Genomic DNA, 21,695 nt, shown 5'->3' with positions numbered 1-21,695 from the left:
GGGCAAATCTGGTCCTAATGTGGATGCTGTAGTGGAGTAAGGAACCCCAACAGTCAGAAGGATGCCTGAGCTATCATAGCCTTTGACTTTGCTCTTTGGCCTCCCTTGGGCTGATTCCTTGTTTCCCACGCTATCTTCTGATTTCCAAGTAGGTCTGCAGAGAGAATGCAGCGTTTGAATATTTCTCGTCCCTGTACCAGGGACCTGTTGACTCAAGTCAACAGGTAAAGTAGCTTAAAATTAAGAGTTGTTACATCACATGCCTAGAATTCAGGGAGGAAAAAACCACCAGTCATGTCAACATCCTCCTCTGTCCCCACCCCCCATCATCATTATCATCGCTTCTGGGCATTAATTTCTCAGTGTAAATTAAGTTGGTAATATAATGACTGAGGAAGGGGGCTGAGGCATATTTGGGCTCACTCTATCAGCCACAGCCTCAGCTTCGAAGGGTTCTGGTTGACTCATGGGTCCTACAGTGTTTTTCTTAGCTTCTGGGGTTTCTAAATGCCATTCTTCTCCCCTTGTTGACTTGCCTTCTGACCTCACACAAGGCCCATTTTACCAACTGGGACTTTAGCTTTTGTTTCTCCACTTTTAGCTCTGTTATTTCAGGGTTCCTTGGTCAAGACCCAATCAACGCAGGGCCCTTGGGCCACAGTGATGCTCCTGTGGCTTGTGCTCACCACATACATAGAGCTGGGACCTAGACAAGTTTTTTGAACATGAAACTCTATAATTATAAAGATTTCCACCTAGAACGTATTGACAGATGCAGAATATTAGTTTTAAAGCATTTGTTTGAACAAAAGCAAACAACCGAATAGTGCCTTATAAACCAGTCTTTAATGAAGACTGAGAGCATTGTGGATATTTTATTTTTATTGCTTGGTAATTATGCCTGCATGATTCACAAAATTGCTGTAACATTCCTGATTTTTATTGTTCCCCCAGGAAATCCTTCTCTCTTTTAAATGAAGTGCATTTTATTTGTTGAATGCATGGGGCACCTCTACCCTGTTATAGAATTCAATACGGTAAATACACATAAAGAGCTATGTGGTTTGATTATTTTAACAGAGGATTAGCTCCCTACAGGGAACGGTGATTTGTATCCCTTACCCTTTGGAATCAAAAGGAGACTGATGACAGGAGTTTGCAAAGACTGTGTTGAGATGATTGAATCTTGAGTCATCTTCACATCTCTAGTCTGTTGTGTTCACTTGGATAACTATGAACAGATGGAAATCCATTGATCTGATAGGGACCCCACAGAACTCACTGCATAGGATCTACCCCAGCCTGGCACTACCTTTTCTGCATTTTCTTCTCTTACAGTTTGAAAAAGTTATAGAGAAGAAAATGAGTGCCTGCGCGCGCACGCAACGTGTGTGTATAAGTTGTTTCAGTTACCCTCAGTTCTGGTACTCAGTATTATTCAAATATATTCATATAATGTTATGGCTGCTTAATTGACTCGTTTTTTATGTACTTACATACACAGCCTCGCAGCGTATAGTTCAATACAATTTAGCACCTCGATGTGAAAGGCACTGAGCCATTTTAAATCTTTTATGGAACGAAGTAGGGTATAAACCAACCAACTAACAAACTATAGAATACAATGTGGGAGATGCAAAGAACACTATACTAGTCCTAACCTTACTAGAACCTAGGGGATATTCTGATTAAAGGCCAAACCAATACTTTATATTTCATAATGAATTGTGATATCAAGAATTATTAGGGGCGCCTAGGTGACTCCGTGGGTTAAAGCCTCTGCCTTCTGCTCAGGTCATGATCTCAGGGTCCTGGGATCGAGCCCCTCATCGGGCTCTCTGCTCAGCAGGGAGCCTGCCTCCCCCTCTCTCTTGCGTGCCTCTCTGCCTACTTGTGATCTCGCTGTCAAATAAACAATAAAATCTTAAAAAAAAAGAATTATTAATAAAATAATGATTAGGGGCACCCAGACGTAATGTGTCTGTAATGAAGGCAGACACATAACACAGTCAGTTATGCGTCTGCCTTCAGCTCAGGTCATGATTCCAGGGTTCTGGGATTGAGTCCCACATCTGTATCTCTGCTCAATGGGGAGCCTGCTTCTCCTTCTCACTCTCCTTCTCTCTCTCTCTAATAAACAAATAAAATCCTTTCCAAAAATTTTTAAAATATTTTATTTATTTGTCAGAGAGATGAGAGAGTGAGCACAAGCAGGCAGAGTGGCAGGAAGAGGCAGAGAGAGAAGCAGGCTCTGTGCTGAGCAAGGACCCTGATGAGGGACTCGATCCCAGGACCCGGGGATCATGACCTGAGCCAAAGGCAGTGGCTTAACCAACTGAGCCACCCAGGTGTCCCTAAATAAATCTTTTAAAAAAAGAAAAAAATAATGATCAGAGCTCTTTTTATAAGTATATGAAGGAGAGCCTACATTTACTCATAGATATTTATTATTCATTAAGCATTACATAAATAGTATTTATTATTATTTATATAATAGGTAAAGTACTATATGTTAACCATTTTTCAGGATTAACTATTTTATGTTAAAGCTATATGAGAAGATACTGTCTGAACCTCTCTACCAGATATATGAAATTTTAACATAACTGTGGGAATTCAACATATTTTGATTTGTCACCAGGCACAAGACATTGGTCACCATCCCCACCTCTCCATCCTGGTCCTTCCTCACTCCCACCCCCAACCTCCCTTGAATTAGGATAGATAAGAGAAGTATAAATGTGATATAACCAGGCAAATCTTCTGATGAGCTTTCACTATCGCATACCAACTACCTTGGTCATTACAGTGGCATTTGTATGTTTCACACACTTTCATTCAGTTTGTTCCACAAACAAAGCTTAATGTGCTATGTGCAAAATTGCTACAGATACATTCTCAACATTCCCAACACACGTTTAAAAAAAAAAAAAAACAACGGTTATGTTTTTGATGATTGAATAAAATCCGGAGGTGGTGGTTTTTTGCTGTTGTTTGGTAATAAGACTCACATTTGCTGAGAATTAGGTGAGGATTTTCAGGGGCAGGAAGCCTGTTGAAGCACTTGCTGTTAAACCGTCAGCTGACAGCGTTTGTCAAACCACAAGTATCCTGGGCTGGGCTTCAGCAGGTCAGAGCCTGGCCGCTTGCCTTCGGTGCTCAGGGCCTCCCGCCTGCCCTGGCCCCTGCACCCTGCCCACTGCCCACTGCCATCCGTGGTGTGCCTTTGCGAGGGTGGGGTGGGGGTAGGAACTCTCACCTTTCACCCCATGCACTTCTGTGCTGCCTGCATTTCTCCCACATGTGCCTTTTGGTGAGAACCTCTAAGTTCTACTCGCTTTTGTCTGCTCTTTCCAAAGACATGTATTTCTTACACTTTAATTATGAACGTCAGGTGTTCATCATGGGCCGCCCTGCACCCAGCTTCTCATACTTTATACTCCTTCCTGCTTCCCCAGCCTTCTCCTTTCTCCATTCTCACCTTTTGCTTTTCCTCCTCTCTCCTGGGGTTCCAGCTCTGCCTTTACTTTCTTTCTTCTTTTGCGTGGGTTTTGGTGGACTATACCTCTGTAGGATCTGCTTTAGAGATTCACTGAATGTCCTCATTTGTAATTACACCCACTATTTGTTACTGTGGTGGTTGTTCCTTTAGGCCTTGGTTTCAAGAGATTTGTCCAAAGTGACTTCTGCATTGAGTGGCATATTTCTCAACTTCCCTTATTTTCTCCCCTCACATATTTTGAGAAGGAATTAAGGAAAACACATGTTCTTCCTCTTCCTCCAAGTTCTTTCGCCCCCATGGCTTGTACAGCATATTTGTTAACAGCAGAATTTTCTTTTAAAGCAAAAGGAAACCATTGCTAAAGGAGACAAAATTAACTAAAAGGCACACTGAGTGGCTGGGTATGTCAGGGTCTGATTTAGATGTGAGAAGAGGAGCAGAAGTAGTTTTTGTATTTTAGCAAGTGAGGAGGCCTCCTGGACTAGTTTCAAGAATACCATCAGAGAAACTCTATTAAAAAAATAAAAAATAAAATCCAACAAAATTGAGTGGGGAAGATAAGCCAGTCTCTTGTTACTGTAAGTGTCAGAGATCCTGGTTGTGTATTTTAAATGCACTTATTTACTTAATATCAAAAGGCATACATATCTTCCTGACCCCTGTTCTTAACCTCCATTCTTCTCTGTGGAGTCCTGACCTTTCCTCGTAGCCCCTCCCACACCGACCTTGGATGGGGGCCATCAGGATTACTCCCAGGTAGTCTGGGTCTCCAAGGCAACACCAGTTCGCCAGATTGCTCCTAGGCCGGCCATCCGTTTCTGTGCACGGAGAAAATGCTAGAATGAGTCATAGTCCTCCTTTCCTAACAAAAGGACATTGTATCGTGCTGTTTGATTTGGGCTCTTGCATGCCACTTGTGGTTGCAAACTTATGGTAGAGGAGGCACAGTTCCAGGGACACACCTCTCAAGTTACATTAGAATGATTTGATTTGGTGTGCCCCAGTAGATTGTGAGATCTTTTAAGGCTGCGACACTTTTCTTTATCTTTGATCCCCAGCCCTAAGCACATTTGTGCCTAGCTCAGGATATGTATTAAACAAAGGTTGCTTGGTTAGAATGCTACAGCAGGCGGGAAAGGGCAAAAGCTGGGCTCTACCCTTGAGGGGAAGAGGTCCCTGTACGTGGCCGCAACACCTTCACAGGGCCAGCAGAGGGCGCACTTGCATCAGTAGACAGAGAGCGGTTCCTTACCCCCACTTGTTTACTCGAACGTTAGTTACCTTTTGGGTGAACCGAAGGCCTGAGACTGCAGACATTTAAACTTAAACCTGGCACACACGCATCAGGACACACACACACCAGCTGTACAGATGAAGCGTGTGTCACATTCAGTCCAAAGGCGCAGGAACAATCCAGAATTAAGGAATACTAAGCCATGACATCTCTCATAGAATCGAACCTAAAGAAAAATTACCTAGTGTTTAATAATTTTAAAGTTGGAATGCTGCTTACACTCACTTGACAAACTAGTTCCTGTAATCCGGCTACCACATTTCTCCGACAAGGAAACTGATGTTTATGAAATTTGTCCTCTAGACTCCTGAAGAGGAGATCCACAGAAAAATTTTCCTTCTTTCAGCATTAAGTTTTAGGCGTGTTTTGAAAACATGCGGAAAGATGGCCAGTTGGAAAAACTACATCTAGAATCCTTTTATCTCTCTTTCATACCTTCTCATATACTTTAAAATATGGGCATAATGTACATATAAAATATGTAAAATATAACATGTAAAAATATATAATATTTATATATAAATGACTGAAATTAAATTTAAAATCTAAGTACATATAAGCACACACACACATAAAGAGGCAGCGATGCCTAGTGATTCAGCTTATGGCTGTGGCCTGGATTTGAATTCTGGCTCTGTCATTTATTAGCTGTGTGACCTAGCAAGTTACTTAACCTCTTTGTGACTTAATTTCCTCATCTATAAGTGTCGTTAATCACAATACATATTTTATTAGATTACTTTAAGGATTCAATAAGTTAATCTTTGTATAAACCTTCTAGGACAGTGCTTGGGACATAAAAAGTACTGTAATAATTTTCTGCTAACTAAAATACATAAAAATTTGGAAAGACACTATTAAAAAAATAAATAAGGACAACATTCCAAAGGTTCTTTTAAAAGCGTAGAAGTTGGCTTTTAATATATCTTTGCAGGGGGAGGAATCAATTGTGTGATAAATAAAAAAGTGTGAGAAAGAACGTGTAGTTAATTAACCTGACCAAAAGGCTTTACATTACAATTTCAGGAGCGACTCCGGTGTCCAAGGTCCAGAAAAGTTTTCTAATAGCTTTTTTTTTTCCCTTTTGGAAAGCTTAAAAGAAAACACCCAAACTAAAATCCTCAAACCTTCCAAGAATCAAGTGCTTGGAGCATTTTAAATGTACCTGCCCCTCCTGTTGGCTTGTTTCTGACGAACCATGACTCTTTCTCCAAGGCCATGACTCTTTCTCCAAGGCCGGTTGTCAGTCCTCATCCTCCTCCTTCTCCTGATGTCCCCATTTGAAGGCAGCCTTTACTTGTGTCCTCTTTTTCTGCTGGGGCTGTAGGGAGTTACCTGGCAGGAAAAAGAAACAGGATAGTATGTTCGTGCTAAGTGGGAAGTCTGGGAGGTCTCAACTTCAGGGCGAGCCACGGCAAAGGGAATCCCTTGCTCTGCATGAGACAAACAGCTCACGTCCCTGCCAAAGACCTGGGCGGAGGGCAGTCTGGACCAGCTTGCAGGGGCTGTCACTGGACAAGTTAAGGCAACTCTAAAAAGGGCAGAAGGGGAGCACTTGCGTTGCTGTCACAGGCCCTCCTTGGGCCCAGCAGGAAAGCCACCCTCCAGGAAATGTCCCAGGAGAGGAGCCTGGAGCCTCCTTAGAGCCCAGGAGTGGAGCGGGGGTTCTTGTAGAAGGGAAAGGGGTCTATAAAAGAGACGCTGGCTGTAAGGGGACAGAATGGGTGTCAAAGGTCCTGGGCTCAGGATTCTTTGAAAAGTGAGGACGGGCCATCTGGCTGGCTCAGTGGGTAGAGCATGTGACTCTTGATCTTAGGGTGTGAATTCAAGCCCCATGTTGGGTGTAGAGATCAAGGGAAGGAAGAAGGAAAGAAAGAAAGAAAAGTGTGGACAATGAAGTAGGCTGGGGTTTAAGGGCCCGTTAACAGAACGCATACAAGAAATTCTCCCTAGTTAGCAGGAAGGGAGGGGTCTGAGCGCCTCTCTGGCTTCTCAAACTTGCAGATGAGTGGGAATCACCTGGGGACCTTGTAAAAACTCGGATTCTGATTCAGAGGTATGGAATACTGCCTCTAATTCTGCCTTTCTAACAAGTTCCCTGGTGAGCCTGCTGATCCCAGGACACTGCTTTCAGAAGCAAAGGTCTCTCCCGTTTGAATCTGGAGGTCATGGAGCATAGACCCAATCACTGGGCAAATTCTTGCAGCTCCAGTTTACATTCAAGGTTGTCTGCAGGTTCCCAGGTAGTAAAAGCATTTAAGGAGGAGTTCATTTATGGGGCAAGGAGGGAAAGGAGTCTTGGATTTAGGGTGTCCTCACCAACCTCCCAGGTGCCTGGGGGCTAGGAAGAAGAATGGCCCAATCTACCCATAAGTGGGGAAATAATAATAAGGGAGATAATCAGTAATCAGAAGAACTGGTGAGGCAAAAGATGCTAATAACTGAAGGTCCCAAAGCAGCCCCTAAATTCCCTGCAGGCAGCTTTTCACATGCTACCTGGAGGCTGCCACTGAGAGGTTTTGAAACAAGATCCTGGGTTACCCCATAGAAGCACTTGCCAAACCAGGTGACCCATTGAGAGAAGCTGCTAATTGTAATAGCGGCAGAATGTTATCTGTACTAAGTTCAAAACAGTTTTCCAGGGGGAAATGAGGACAGGCCAAGGCAGCCAAAAAGGGCTGGGTGTTGCCTTTGCAGAAAGCTGAGTTACACAGGCAAACAGCGTTGCCAGGTGTCCTGTATTGAACCGGACAGTGTGGTATTTTGGCTTCTGGTGTATTAAAACGCAGCAATACCTGTTTTTAAAAAATCATTATTATTTCAGATGTACTTTTCTTACATTTGGGTTGATTTTGAATCAGCAGAGGTTTGTAATTTTAGCTTTTAGTTACTCCTTCTGCTAAGTGTTGAATGGACAAACACAACTTAAAGGGGCCGTAGGATTCTTTTGAAATGTGAGGAATCCTTTTATGTATCTGTGTGCGAGGAAACTGCTCCAACACTAATGTTAAGTATTCTGTTAAGTAAAGTCAAAATCTGTCCCTTGGAAGGGGAGAGTACACTCTGCAAATAAAGTGTTTTGTTTCCTCAGTCTCTGTGGGGTGGGTATTTCTGTAATCCTATTTACCCAGGATGCAGGGAAATGCAATCATCTTGGGCACCAACGGTTATTAGAGGGTTTACCATGGGCCCGACACTGTGTGAGACTCGATGTCCTCTACCCCTTTCTGCAACAATCCCATGAGGAAGATGTTCTATTTGTCCCCATTTCACAGTTAGGGGAAACAGTGTCACTGAGTCCCAAAACCAAATTCCTCTTTTTTCTCAGATCCCTCATCCAATTTATAACAAGTTCTGTCTGTCTGTGATCACTCCGAAATAGATCCCAAACTCTGACATTTTTTCAACTTAGCTCAGGCCCTCCTTATCCATCTTGCTTGAACATTGCATTAGCCTTCAGCAGCCCCCAGTGCCTCTCTAATCCCCTAGGACTCTCTTCTCTACACCCAGCAGCCAGAGGGGTCTTTTTATTTTTATTTTTTTAAAAGTGTTTTTATTTGAGCGTCGTGGACGCAATGTTACATTAGATTTACGCATACAACATAGCTGATTCCGCTTCTTTATACTCTAGGCTGTGCTCACTAAAGCGAAACTACTATCTGTCCCCATGCGGAGCTATTTCAGTGTCACCAACTCTATTCCCTGTGTCCCACCTTTCATCCCTGTGACTAATTCATTCCATAACTGGAAGTCTACATCTTCCCAGAGTGGTCTGTTTTAAATTGTAAGTCACGCCATGTACTCTCCCGTGACTTCCCTTCACATTTAAAATAAAATTCACAGTCCTTTCCAGGCCTTACAAGGCCCTACGTGATCTGCATGATAATTCTTCATTCAGTCAACAAGCATTTGTGGAGGCCTACTATGTGCCAGGCACTGTTTTAGATGCCGGGCATCTTATTCCTATATAGAGCTTGCATTCCAGTGGGAGGAAACAATAGCACAAGAAATATGTCGGCTATCAGGTGGTAATGAGTTCTAGAAAGAAAAGGACAATGGGGACGTGCCTGGGTGGCTCATAGAGCTTGCTGACCTTTGATCTGGGGGGTTGTAAGTTTGAGCTCTACCATGTAGAGATTACTAAAAAAAATAATGAACTTAAAAAAGAAACAAAAGGAGAATAGTGAGTGCCGAGTGGCAGTGAGGGTCCACCAGGATGGCCAAGAAGATAGCCAGTGAAGTCTTTCTGAGAAAGTGGCACTACAGCAGAAACCTGAAGGTAGGGGCACCTGGGTGGCTCAGTGGGTTGAAGCCTCTGCCTTCAGCTCAGGTCATGGTCTCAGGGTCCTGGATCAAGCCCTACATCAGGCTCTCTGCTCCGTGGGGAGCCTGCTTCCCCCTCTCTCTGCCTGCCTTTCTGCCTACTTGTAAAGTCTCTCTCTGTCAAATAAATAAATAAAATATTAAAAAAAAAAAAAAAAAAGAAAGAAAGAAACCTGAAGGTAAGGAAGGAGTGAGCCCAGGGGATTCTGGAGGAAGAGCATTCCAGATAGGTGGAGCAGCTAGTGCAAAGGCCCTGAGGAAGAGTGTGCTTGGCTTGTTTGAGGAACAGCAAAGAGGCACCTGTGGCTAGAACAGAGACAGGAAGGTAGGGGAGTAAGCAGAGGTCAGAGAGATCCTGGGTGGGGGTTGGGGTAAGATCAGGCCATGTAGGAACTTGTATGTCCCTACCACACCCCTACTCCTGGGGCCTGGATTTTGAGTGGGTGGGCTTCTGGGGAAGAATGTGAGCAGGGCAGTGATGTGATCCTGGAGAAAGGCATAGTCTTGCTTGGAATCAGATGCAAGACCAATAATGGAGACAAAGGTCAGAAGGGAGGCAATGCGGGAAGAGGGATCCAGTGTTGCCCATGGGTCTGGGAAACGAGGATAGAAGATCAAGCACTGGATGTGCCAAGGGCAGAGATCTAGCAAATGAGGCCCTTGCCGTGGGGTGGTGGCCGCAGCTTGCTGGAGAGGGTCCAGAGAGAACGGGGAGAAGGAGGTAAAGACTGTGAGCGAAAGCGTTCATGCTGTAGAGATTGTCAGAAGCCTGAGGTGGTGGGTCATCAAGAGATGAATTTGTGACAGTGGAGGAAAGTACTGCAGTTCCTTATGCTGGTGGTATCACAAAGGAGAAAGAAGGACACTTGCTGGAGAAGGCTGGAGGGATGGAGCGTGCATACCTGCCAGAAGGCCTTCAGCCCTGGCACCCACAGGACGGAGGGTGAGGATGGATACAGGGGCAGCTGGGAGCTTGTGGATGTCCTTGACTGCTTTGCTGTTGTTCTCAGTGAGATAGGAAGTCTGTCAGTGAAGACGAAGATCGGGGAGGAAGTGTTACAGATTTGAGGAAAGAAAGAGGACATGTAGCTGGGAGCTGAGTTTATGCAACGGAATAGTTAATACACTGGACTTTGGATCTAAGCTGATTAAGGATGAGAGTGAGGATATGAGGGAGGAGGGGGCAATAAAAAGGTAGGGAAGGAGTGGACCACTGGAGGGTCCAATGGAGCTGGAGAAATTTTGGTGTTGGGGGACTACAGGGCTAGGAAGATGGGGGGGCTGGAAATCGGAATTCTTCATGTGCCACCATTCTTTCTCCTATACTCCATTTCAGCTCACCTACCTTACTGTTGTTCCTTGTTTCTGCCGCAGGGCCTTTGTAGTTGCCATTCTCTTCACATCTCTTCATGGCTGGTTCTCTAAGTCTATTCAGCTCTCTGCTCTAATGTCACATCCTCAGGGAGGTTTTGTTCGATCGTCCAGATCGAAAAAAGTCTGTCCCTTGACTCTGTTTCATTTTTCTTCATGACATTTATTGCTTCCTAGAATTATGCTATATTCATTCATACGTTTATATTCTATGTCTCCCACTAGAATGTAAGCTCCATAAGGGTAGAAATATTGTTTTATACACCATTTTATCTCTAACACATAATAATGGGCACTCAATAAACAGTTGCTGAATGAATAGTGAATGAATAAACTGGCTCAAGTTCACTCAAGTAGTAAGTAATGGAGCCAAGATTCCCACCCAGAAGTCTGACTCTAGAGCTTTTGCTCTTAGGCACTCATAGGACTGAAGGTGAAAGTGACAGAGGGAGAGGCAGACGGCTGTACCTCCAAGGGAGATTTTAACCTCTGAGATTTTGGTTGCTTCCCCATGATGGAGTTTGAGGGGAGGAAGAGAAAAACAGTTATACTGGTATTGGAAAAGGCAGAAAGTAGAAGAATAAAAATAATTTACTGGATAGAAAACGCTCTAGAAGGACACAATACAACTCAGTAACATTGTACAGGTCTGAGATTGGGATATTCATCAAAGGTCACTTAAGCATTACGTGTGTGTGTGTGTGTTTGAGAGAGAGAAAGAGAGAAAGAGAGAGAGAGAAAGAGAATGCATTAAGGGAGCGTTTTTGAATTAAAAATGAAAATGCAAAAAAAAAATACCCACTTTTTTTTTTTTTTTTAAAGGGAGAAAAAAGAACACTGCAGACTATCTGGTGATGAGAGGAAAGGCTAAAACTTAAGCCACCTTTTCTGGGAGAGCAATGGGTTTAGAAGATTAAGCCATGCAAAGATTTTAAACCATTCGTTTTCTGGATGGACATCTTCAAGGTGTCCTTGGGAATGACTCAGAGCACCGATGCTTGTGATGCAAAACTCACTCCTGGGTGTTATTTTCCATTTGCGAACTGGTTGGATCCACTTGAGTCAAACTGTGCTTTTGTAGACTTGGTTGCTTCTTTTGGAAGTATTCTTTCAAATTAGGTTACAGAAACAAGAGCTGAATTACACAGACAGCTGCAGAAACAGATTTCTCCTTTCAAATGTAAGATGAAAAAGGGAATATTGAGAGTACTCCTTTAGTGTTGAAACAGACCAACTTTCTTGGTAAAGTTGTTTCTTCACAGTCAGGAATTGGGGGGTGCGGTGTCCACAGGCCTTGAAGAGGCAGCCAGGCCCCCTTCAGGGCAGAAGTTGGGGTCATGCAGATGGGTGTTTGAATTCTGTTCCTCTCCTCATAGTCAGATGACTTTGGTCAAGGCGTTTTAACCCTGTTACTTGCGTCATTTGTAAACTCCTTGTTCCTGAAACTCCCTCGTGGGGTTGCTGTGAGGGTTAATTGAGAGGGTGTGTATCTTGTTGCAGACTGATTTGCTTGATAAATGGAAGTTATTATGTAAATTGCTGGCAGACTACTGCTTGCTTTTGTGCACTCACGTTTTTGTTCTAGATCTGTTGTTCATAGACAGCATGACTATCTAATTTATCATCCAAACTGAGACCTTTTGAGAATGAAAGAGTACAGCAAACCAGAGTGGACTCTGGGCTTCCAGGAGTAGGTTAGGACTAACCCCAGGCCAACCTGGATGTGTGGTCACCTTCCCAAAGACTTAACTCCTGGTGATACAGGAGCCAGTAGGAGAGATCTGGCTGTTGTCATCCCTTCTGCTGGAGGGATGACAAGTAAAAGGAGGAGAGCTTGGGGCAAGGTGGGCCTTGCCCATATTGGTAAGCTAGTTAGGAACCAATGACCCAGTGTTTGGAAAATGTTAAGAGCAGAAGAAGGCAGTGTGCCTGGGGGGGGGGGGGGGGGGGGGGGGGGGGGGGTCTCAGTCAGTCGTGTGTCTGATTTCGGCTCTGGGTCCTGGGATCCAGCCCCACATCAGGCTTCCTGATGGGAGCCTGTTTCTCCTTTCTCTTCTTCTGCCTACTCTTCCCTCTGCTTGTGCTCTTTCTTTCTGTCAAATAAACAAATAAAGTAAAAAGAAAGAAAGAAATAGAGAAAAAAAATAGAGGAAGCCCTCTTTTCCCGCTCCCTTGCCATCTATGATTTGGCAGAGGCCTTCCCTCTGTTGGGTCCAGATTGGTCTGGAGTTTAAAATAGCCAGCATGTGCCAAGGCAGCATCAAACCTATAGGGTTAGGGTGAAGACCCCAGCATGGTTATAAGTATGCCTTTTCTTGGGAGTCAGACCCCATGCATTTATGCTACTGTGTTTATTTCTCTGCTACTTGCCAGTGCAGTGGTACCCAAATTTGCAGGAATTTAAGGATAAACTGGCATTACTTTAAAACACCTATTTTCAGATTGCCACTGTAGACCTCTGAATCCAAATCTCTTAACATTCTGTCTGTTTAAACTAGCATCCTGGGGACACCTGAGTGGCTCAGCTGGTTAAGCATTTGCTTTTGGCTCAGGTCATGATCCCAGGGTCCTGGGGTGGAGGCCCATGTCAGGCTCCCTGCTTGGTGGGGAGTCTGCTGCTTCCTCTCCCTCTGCCCCTTCCCCTGCTTGTGCTTTCTCTCAAATAAATAAATAAATAAATAAATAAATAAAATCTTAAAAATAATAATAAGCTAGCATCCTGGCCACGCAAAGTTAGAAGACATTGCCCTTGTCCTGACAAAAGTTGTTTAAACTTTCTAGCTTTGATTTGGTCGTGCCATGGGATGCTAAGAAATGCTTTTTGTATGTAACTTTGTATCAACTGTACTTCAACGTAAAAAAAATTCCTTTTGTTATCTCATGCTCGGGTCTCAGGTATGAAAGGAAAACAGCATCAAGGAGCCTTTGCTGGAGCAAAGATAATGAGGCCACGACTCCCAGAAGAAATATGAATGCCTGGGACAGGGTTTAGGGTTCGGTGGTCTCTGCTTCTGGCTCTATAGTCACCTGGGGGCTCTTTTTTGGTGTCAACCTTGGAGGAACTGAGTTTTATTTTTATTAGAAAAGCAGTGATTCCATATCCTTATACTTTATCTCTCTATCGCTCTTTGTCTTCTTTCCCCATCATGATTCCAGAAAGAGTTGTTTATTCTTTCTGTCTTCACTGCCTTCATTCTTATTGACTCTTGACTGATCTGGTCAACCTGGGCAGGTTAATGAAGGACTCTGGGTCTCAGTTTCCTCACCCTGACTTGTGGATGAGGTCATGCCAGAAACATCGTCCCTGGCAGATAGCAAAATGTGCTCTTGATTCCTTCACTTCCTTTACCTACTTCTGCCCCCCAGAAAGAGATGAACTTTCTCCTCCTAAAATTGTTAGTTACCCCATTGGAAGATTCAGCGGTACACTTCTTTGTCGATATTCAAGACTATACTCAGTTCTTGAAATTCTTATTCTTTTCTCATATTTATGCCACTTTTCCCAGTGTTTGTCCTGGTTCTTTTTCCTTTGCATACACCTTACATGTAGGTGTACTGATGAAGATATATAGTTGGTTAAAGCCTCTGCCTTCGGCTCAGGTCATGATCCCAGGGTGCTGGGATCCAGCCCCGCATTGGGCTCTCTGCTCAGCAGGGTCCCTGCTGAGCAGAGAGCCTGCTTCCCTTCCTCTCTCTCTGCCTGCCTCTCTGCCTACTTGTGATCTCTGTCTGTCAAATAAATAAATAAAATCCTTTAAAAAAAAAATAAAGTATCATCATGAAGACTGTGGAAAGATGCAGGAATGATTACTTTAACATCCTAAATAGAAAGAGTGCCATAGAGAATGCTACATGTTAAAAATAGGTAAGGAGCTTTTGGTCTTAAGAAGGTATTATGACAGCATTATGTGATTTGAAGACATCCTACCCAAGCCACAGCCACAGCGAAGATCCCCCAAGGGCAGCAGACGTGCAGAGAACACCAACTGATGAGAATTAAGGTGCCATTTGCTGGGCCTGAATGCCCCTGTGGGCGTCAGGCCTGAAGACTGGCTTTATCTTCCAGGCATAAATAGACTTACCTCTGCAGGAGCACATCAGAGAGAGATGCCTCTGCCTGAGAGGGCAGGGTTTCAACAATGAACAAAGGAGCTGCAAAGAAGAGAGATTGTCTCTTGGGTGTGCTGGGGCAGGCTCATATAAGCTTGAGAGAGCAGATTCTGATCATCTCTTTCTAATTCTCCGTTTAGCGGACTTCAGGTTGAAATTAGTCCTTGCAGGAATATTTACATGGTGGAAATTGGTGAACACTACAAAGTGTGGCCTCCCACTCCCTACCTTTGCTCAAAGCTGAATGTTAACTATCAGCACACCACCAGGGGAGGGCAGGTAACATGGCCAGAGAACATGCAACACTCCCTTCCTCTGAGTTGGCTCTGGATTAAAAATGGGGAGAACAGGGGCACCTGGGTGGCTCAGAGGGTTAAGCCTCTGCCTTGGGCTCAAGTCATGTCTCAGGGTCCTGGGATCTAGTTCCGCATCGGGCTCTCTGCTCAGCGGGGAGCCTGCTTCCCTCTCTCTGCCTACTTGTGATCTCTCTTTCTCTGTCAAATAAATAAAATCTTTTTTAAAAAAATGGGGAGAGCATTAGATCGACATCTAAATTTGCATCTGCAACAACAGAGATGACAATGACAACCCACTGAGCACGGCTGGGTATTCTGCATCACTGTATTGAGCACTTCCCATGCATAACCTTAATTTATACTCAAATCCAAGCACTTCCTGTGCATAACCTTAATTTATACTCAAATCGCTTTATGAAACAGGAACCGTCATTACCTCTGTTTTACACATGAGGAAACTGAGAGTCAGACTAAGTAATTTGTCTAGTGTTATATTGTTGGTGAATAGAAGATTCTGGATTCCAGTCCAGGCAAGTCCTCTCTAGAACATCAGCTCTGACTTCCACATAACCCCTTCCTGAGAAAGGGGGGCAGAGAGAGTGACAAAGTTCCTTCTCCAACTAGCACTTGACAGTATGTATTACTATGATAGAATGTTTATATTTTAAAAAATAGATTCTTTTGTGTATTGTGATACAGTTTGTACATAAGGGTTTTAGATATGCAAAGTAATACTATTTATGTTCATGGATATTCACATAGGTAGTAAAGGTATAAAGATGTACATGGAGATAATGTAGGTACATAGCTATATATATTTATTTTAAAGATTTTTATTTATTTATTTGGCAGACAGAGATCACAAGTAGGCAGAGAGGCAGGCAGAGAGAGAGGAGGACGCAGTCTCCCAGGGAGCCTGATGTGGGGCTCGATCTCAAAACCCTGGGATCATGACCTGTGCTGAAGGCAGAGGCTTTAACCCACAGAGCCACCCGGGCGCCCATAGCTATATTTTAATATAACCTTTCTGTATATTTAAACTATTTTATAATAAAAATTTCATATATTTCTGTATAAGGTAATCAGACTGCTTTTAGAGGGAAATGGGTAGTTCTAATCATTTATTAAAAAAATTTTAATGTTGTTATATAGTCTTTTCAGCTAAGTGAGTGCCTGCAAGATTTGGTAAAAGTGAATAATGTCTGTAGTCAGCAGTATTATGCCAATATGAAGGTCTTGGTTTTGAGAATGTCTTGCAGTTATGTAAAATGTCATTATTGAGAGAACTGAGTGATACAATGGACCATTACTGCTGTTTTTAAATGAATTAGTAATTTTATTTATTATTTGCAAAAAGTTTGAGAATCTCCGTTTGTTTGTTTGTTTGTTTTTAAGATTTTTATTTATTTGACAGACAGAGATCACAAGTAGGCAGAGAGGCAGGCAGAGAGAGAGGGGGAAGCAGGCTCCCTGCCGAGCAGAGAGCCCCATGCAGGGCTTGATCCCAGGACCCTGAGACCATGACCCCAGCCGAAGGCAGAGGCCCTAACCACTGAGCCACCCAGGCGCCCCGAGAATCTCCATTTTAATGGAGGTCTCCTCTAACCCCCAGGTGCTTTCCCTCTGTTCCCACCCCTCCACCACTGCACTTACCACTTGGTAGGTTATGTTTATAAAGTAGCATTTACTTAAAATGCTATTTCTCTTTTCCAGAGAACTTTGATAGGCCACCAAATTTTTTCCACACTTAAAAACTGAGATATGATTCATATACCATAATAACGCTCCCTTTTAAAGCATTAAAATTCAGTGGGTTTTAGTATATTCACAAGGTTGTGTGCAAACCATCACCACTATCTAATTCCAGAATTATTTCATCATTCCCCAAAGGAACCCTGTGTTCATTGGCAGTCACTCATCATTTTTCCCTCTCCCCAGTCCCTGGTAATCAGTAACCAACCTTCCATTTTTATGATTTTGCTTATTCTGGACAAGGACTCCTACAACAGGTGGCCTCTTTGACAAACTCCTTTTACTTTTAGCATAATGTAATCAAGTTTCATCCATGTTGTAGCATGAATCTGTATCCTCCTCTATATGGCTGAATAATAGTCCATTGAATAGGCATAGGACATTTTGCTTATCCATCCATCAGTTCACAGACACGTGGGTTATTTCTATTTTTTTTTTAAGATTTTATTTATTTATTTGACAGAGAGAGATCACAAGTAGGCAGAGAGGCAGGCAGAGAGAGAGAGGAGGAAGCAGGCTCCCCGCTGAGCAGAGAGCCCGATGCGGGACTCGATCCCAGGACCCTGAGATCATGACCTGAGCCGAAGGCAAAGTCTTTAACCCACTGAGCCACCCAGGCGCCCCGGGTTATTTCTATTTTTGAGGGGAGCTATTCTGCATAATGTTGCGATAACATTCATGTGTATGTTATTGCTAGTACATATGCCTTCAGTTCTCTTAGGAATATATCTAGGAGTAGATATGTTGGATCATACAGTAACTCTGTTTAACTTCTAGAGGAACTGCCAAATTTTTTTCCAAAGCATAGGCCAGCAGCTTTTAAAAGAACTTTTTTTTATGACTGTAAAGATAATACATTATATAACCATTAGAGAAACTTTGAAAAATGCAGGGAAGAATCAGGACAAAAATAAAAGTCATTCCCACTTTATATTACTTATGGATAATGATTGTTAACACCGTGATCACTTTTTACTATGTGCACACACACAATCAGCACTATGCTATATATACTTTTTTTTTTAAAGATTTTATTTATTTATTTGACAGACAGAGATCACAAGTAGGCAGAGAGGCAGGCAGAGAGAGAGAGAGAGAGGAGGAAGCAGGCTCTCTGCTGAGCAGAGAGCCCCATGTGGGGCTCGATCCCAGGACCCTGGGATCATAACCTGAGCCGAAGGCAGAGGCTTTAACCCACTGAGCCACCCAGGCGCCCCATATATACTTTTGAAATTTGCTTTTTCTTCACTTATAAAAGATATGAATTTTTTGAGTTGTTAAATGGTCTTCTAAAATATGATTTTAAAATGGTTACATATTGGACGCCTGAGTGGCTCGGTGGGTTAAGCCTCTGCCTTCAGCTCAGGTCATGATCCCAGGGCCCTGGGTTCGAGCCCCACATCGGGCTCTCTGCTCTGCGGGGAGCCTGCTTCCTCCTCTCTCTGCCTATCTCTCTGCCTACTTAATAAATAAATAAAATCTTTAAAAAAAAGGCTACATATTATTATTTTGTATGAATATACCAGGATTCATTTAATTCATATTCTTTTGGTGGATAATAGCAATAATTCTAATTTTTCCCTGATAGCTGTGTAACAAATATCCTTGGTATATAAATTGTAGTGTTTATGATTATTTTCCTAGGATAAATTCCTAGAAATTGAATTAAGTATGTATAATTTTTGAATGTTTTTTATATAGATTACCAAGTTGTCATCTAAAAAGGTTGTATCCACCTAGGTTGGTTTCCAGCAGCAAGCAAGATGGACTGTCTCCCTCATGCTGGACTATTGGTCATTATGTTTTAAATCTCTGCTAATTTAATGAACTGCAAAGGACTGTATCAATGTTTGCTTGGTATTTCTTTGATTATCATTGAGAATGAAATTTTTTCCCTCATGCCTATCAGTCATTTGTATTTCCTTTTTTAATGTCCTGTGTTTCATGTATTTGGCCTGTTTTTCTAACTCAGTGTTGCCTCGTTATTCAGTTGGAAGAGTTTGTTCTAATCGAGTGTCTTTTTCTTTTACAAATTTTTCTCTTCTTTACAAAAGTAATAGATGCTCAATGTAAAAATACAAGAGAATTGTAATAATATAAAACACAAACACTGAAAATCTCCAAAGTTATACCCTCAAATTAATAATTTGGTGTATGTTTCCTCCTAATTTTTTTTCTATCCATATTCTACCAATTACATTTCTTCTCAAAATTGGAATCATACCTATTGTATTTAACTTGATTTTTGACTTACTAAATCTTATACATATCCCATTGACAAATATACAGCTTTATTTTATTTTTAAAAAATCATTTTATTTTTTAAAGATTTTGCTTATTATTTATCTGAGAGAGAGCCCGCATGCACTTGTGGCCTGTGCAAAAGCAGGGGGAGCAGCAGAGGGAGAAGCGGACTCCCCACTGAACAGGGAGCAGGATCTGGGCTCAGTCGCAAGACCTTGGGAACATGACCTGAGCCGAAGGCAGCTGCTTAACAAACAGAGCCACTCAGGCTCCCCCAGCTTATCTTTTTTAATAGTTGTGTGCTATCATGACTATATTATGTTTTAAACATGAATAGTTGTACATTTTTACTGAATTATATTATTAAGTCTTTTTTTATGATGTAGTGCTTAACTTTTATGTGTAGAAAGAAGGTTCTCAATTTTTTATGGGAGTTCTCTGTACTGTTCAAGAAACTACCCTCATTTTCAGAGACAAGTTATGCTGTGAAATTGTGAAGACTGTTGACCCATCTTGGAAACTGTAGGAGGAGTCTAAAAAACTGCTTTGCAAATGAAGGGGGGAAGACACTGTTTTGAGCAAATAAAATGGATTAAAGTTCCTATTTTAAGTGAATAAAATTCAAAGTACATTACCTTTTTGGCTGGTCTCAACAGCTCATTTCTAGAAGGTTGAAATGCATCAGTAGCCTTTGAAAGAGAGAATTCTTACTTCCCTGAAACATTCATAAAAAAAGTTTATGATCACTGGGTTAGGTGCTAGGAATGCAATGACAAGGGAGCATCGACACACACACACACACACACAAAACACATGGCCCCTGCTCTTAAGAGTTTCCAGTCACAGGGAGACAAACATTATTCAAATAATCATACAAGTTAATATATAAAAATTAACTGCAGTGTGTGCAATGGAAGAAGAGTAGAGGACAGAATTCAGAGGGATCTGCCCCAGGCCTGGAAGATTTTGGAAAGCTAACTTTGGATGTGTCAGCGGTGCAGGAGTTGGGGGTCTAGGGTGGGGATGTGGGGTTTGGTGGCAGGGGGAGGGTACATTTCTGGGGGGAGAAACCCTGAAGCCAGCTGGAAGGAGCTCAAGCCTTGGGCAACAGAGAGCGAACTCAACTGCCTACAGAGAAGAAAGGTTGTGGGAGAGGAAGAAGCATGCTTCTGCTGAAGTATTTAAATTCAAACAGTTTTTCTCATCTACAAATGGTATGATGGGGGTGCCCCTGGCTGGCTCAGTCAGTGGAGCATGCAGCTCTTAATAGTGGGGCTGTTAAGTTTGAGCCCCATGCTGGGTGGAGAGATTACTTAAAAATAAAATCTTTAAAAAAGAAAAATAAATGGTATGACTACAGGCTATCGATTTGTGATCCCTGCTTTACACGGAATGTGAGATCACTAAATGGTGACTGAATTCCTGAAAGAGTTCTGAAACAGCAGCATCTTCAAAGAATTCCAGAATATGAATGCTGGGTAGAAGACAATGATCCAGCAAGTGTTCCTGAGTTGGGAAAGGAAAAGCCAGGAATGAACAAGACCTTACTAAAGTCCAGGAAAAGAAGGCCTTTTAAGAAGGACGCAGTTGAGTATGGCTAAGAGATCAAGGAAAATGAGGAACTGAAGTACTGACTTCTGCAAAATGCCTAAACTGTGCTGATACTGTTTAAGAAGTCCCATGCTCAGTGGGTTAAGCCGCTGCCTTCGGCTCAGGTCATGATCTCAGGGTCCTGGGATGGAGTCCCGCATCGGGCTCTCTGCTCAGCAGGGAGCCTGCTTCCCTCTCTCTCTCTCTGCCTGCCTCTCAGTGTACTTGTGATTTCTCTCTGTCAAATAAATAAATAAAATCTTTAAAAAAAAAAAAAAAAGAAGTCCCATGCATCCTCTGAATTGTGTCTTTTGCCTGATTGGGAGTGGGTGTGGCTGGGTTAGATCCAGCACGAGCTCCTAGAGACCCCACCTCATTCTAGCAACAACCAGCATGATGTAATAAACAAGACAAGTATAAGATAAACACATTTTTGACAAGGTATTTATTACCACATGCTTTAATATCAGAGAGACTCAAGTGGGCTCACATCAAAAACCATGAAGCATGTATTTCTTCTGCAGTGCTGTAAAGATAGGTATCTGATAAATCTAGGTCTTTAGAACCAAAGCTCTATGAAATGTACTATTGCCTTTATTTAAGATAGATTGTTGAAGGTACAGGAATCAGCTATTGAAAAACCGCAGAACCCCACCCCTGTTGTATCTTTATTTGTGGAAGAAGTATTCTGAAAAATGTCCCATAGAACAGGATGAAAGTCATTTTCTAAGTTGTAATTATAAGGCTTTATTATCAAAACTGATGTTTTCCAAGATAAAAACAGAGCACATAATGATTAATGAACTCAACAGAAAGATTCCAAAATAAAGTTTCTACAAATTTAGTTCTTAAACAACTGTAAATAGATAGTATATGTAGCTTAACAGAATTAAAAATTCTCAAGGCTCTCACAAAGTTACTCTTCATCAAGAATAAAATTCTACATGAATGGGAATTAAATTCAGAAAAAAAATTAGTTAACATAATTGAATGTAATGAATCATTATTAAAATATCAAAACAGAGCAGTACATTTGAGTATATATATGTAGTGCTTTTTAAGGCTCTAGTGAGACACACTTTCAAATGTAGCTAAGCAATGTAGTAATGTATTAGTCACAAATGTAGTTAAGATTATAGAAAAATAAGTTATGGATATGATTGATGAATAAATAAATCGATATACATAAACACATATAATTTTCTCTTATAGG

General features: G+C 42.2%; 1 long non-coding RNA gene across 1 annotated transcript; it reads right to left on the bottom strand.

The window, feature by feature from the left end:
- Nucleotides 1-4,217: 4,217 nt before the first annotated feature.
- Nucleotides 4,218-19,608, bottom strand: LOC132003008 (uncharacterized). Its single transcript, XR_009400095.1, has 4 exons — nt 19,528-19,608; nt 5,962-6,131; nt 4,784-4,962; nt 4,218-4,320 (listed from the first exon to the last, which is right to left on the bottom strand). It is a non-coding gene; the product is annotated as an uncharacterized LOC132003008 (long non-coding RNA).
- Between the last annotated feature and the right edge of the window lie 2,087 nt (nt 19,609-21,695).

The sequence above is a fragment of the Mustela nigripes genome, chromosome 15 (assembly GCF_022355385.1).
Source record: "Mustela nigripes isolate SB6536 chromosome 15, MUSNIG.SB6536, whole genome shotgun sequence".
NCBI lineage: Eukaryota > Metazoa > Chordata > Mammalia > Carnivora > Mustelidae > Mustela > Mustela nigripes.
Note: the sequence above shows the minus strand (reverse complement) of the source record. Positions and strands in the feature narration are given on the sequence as shown.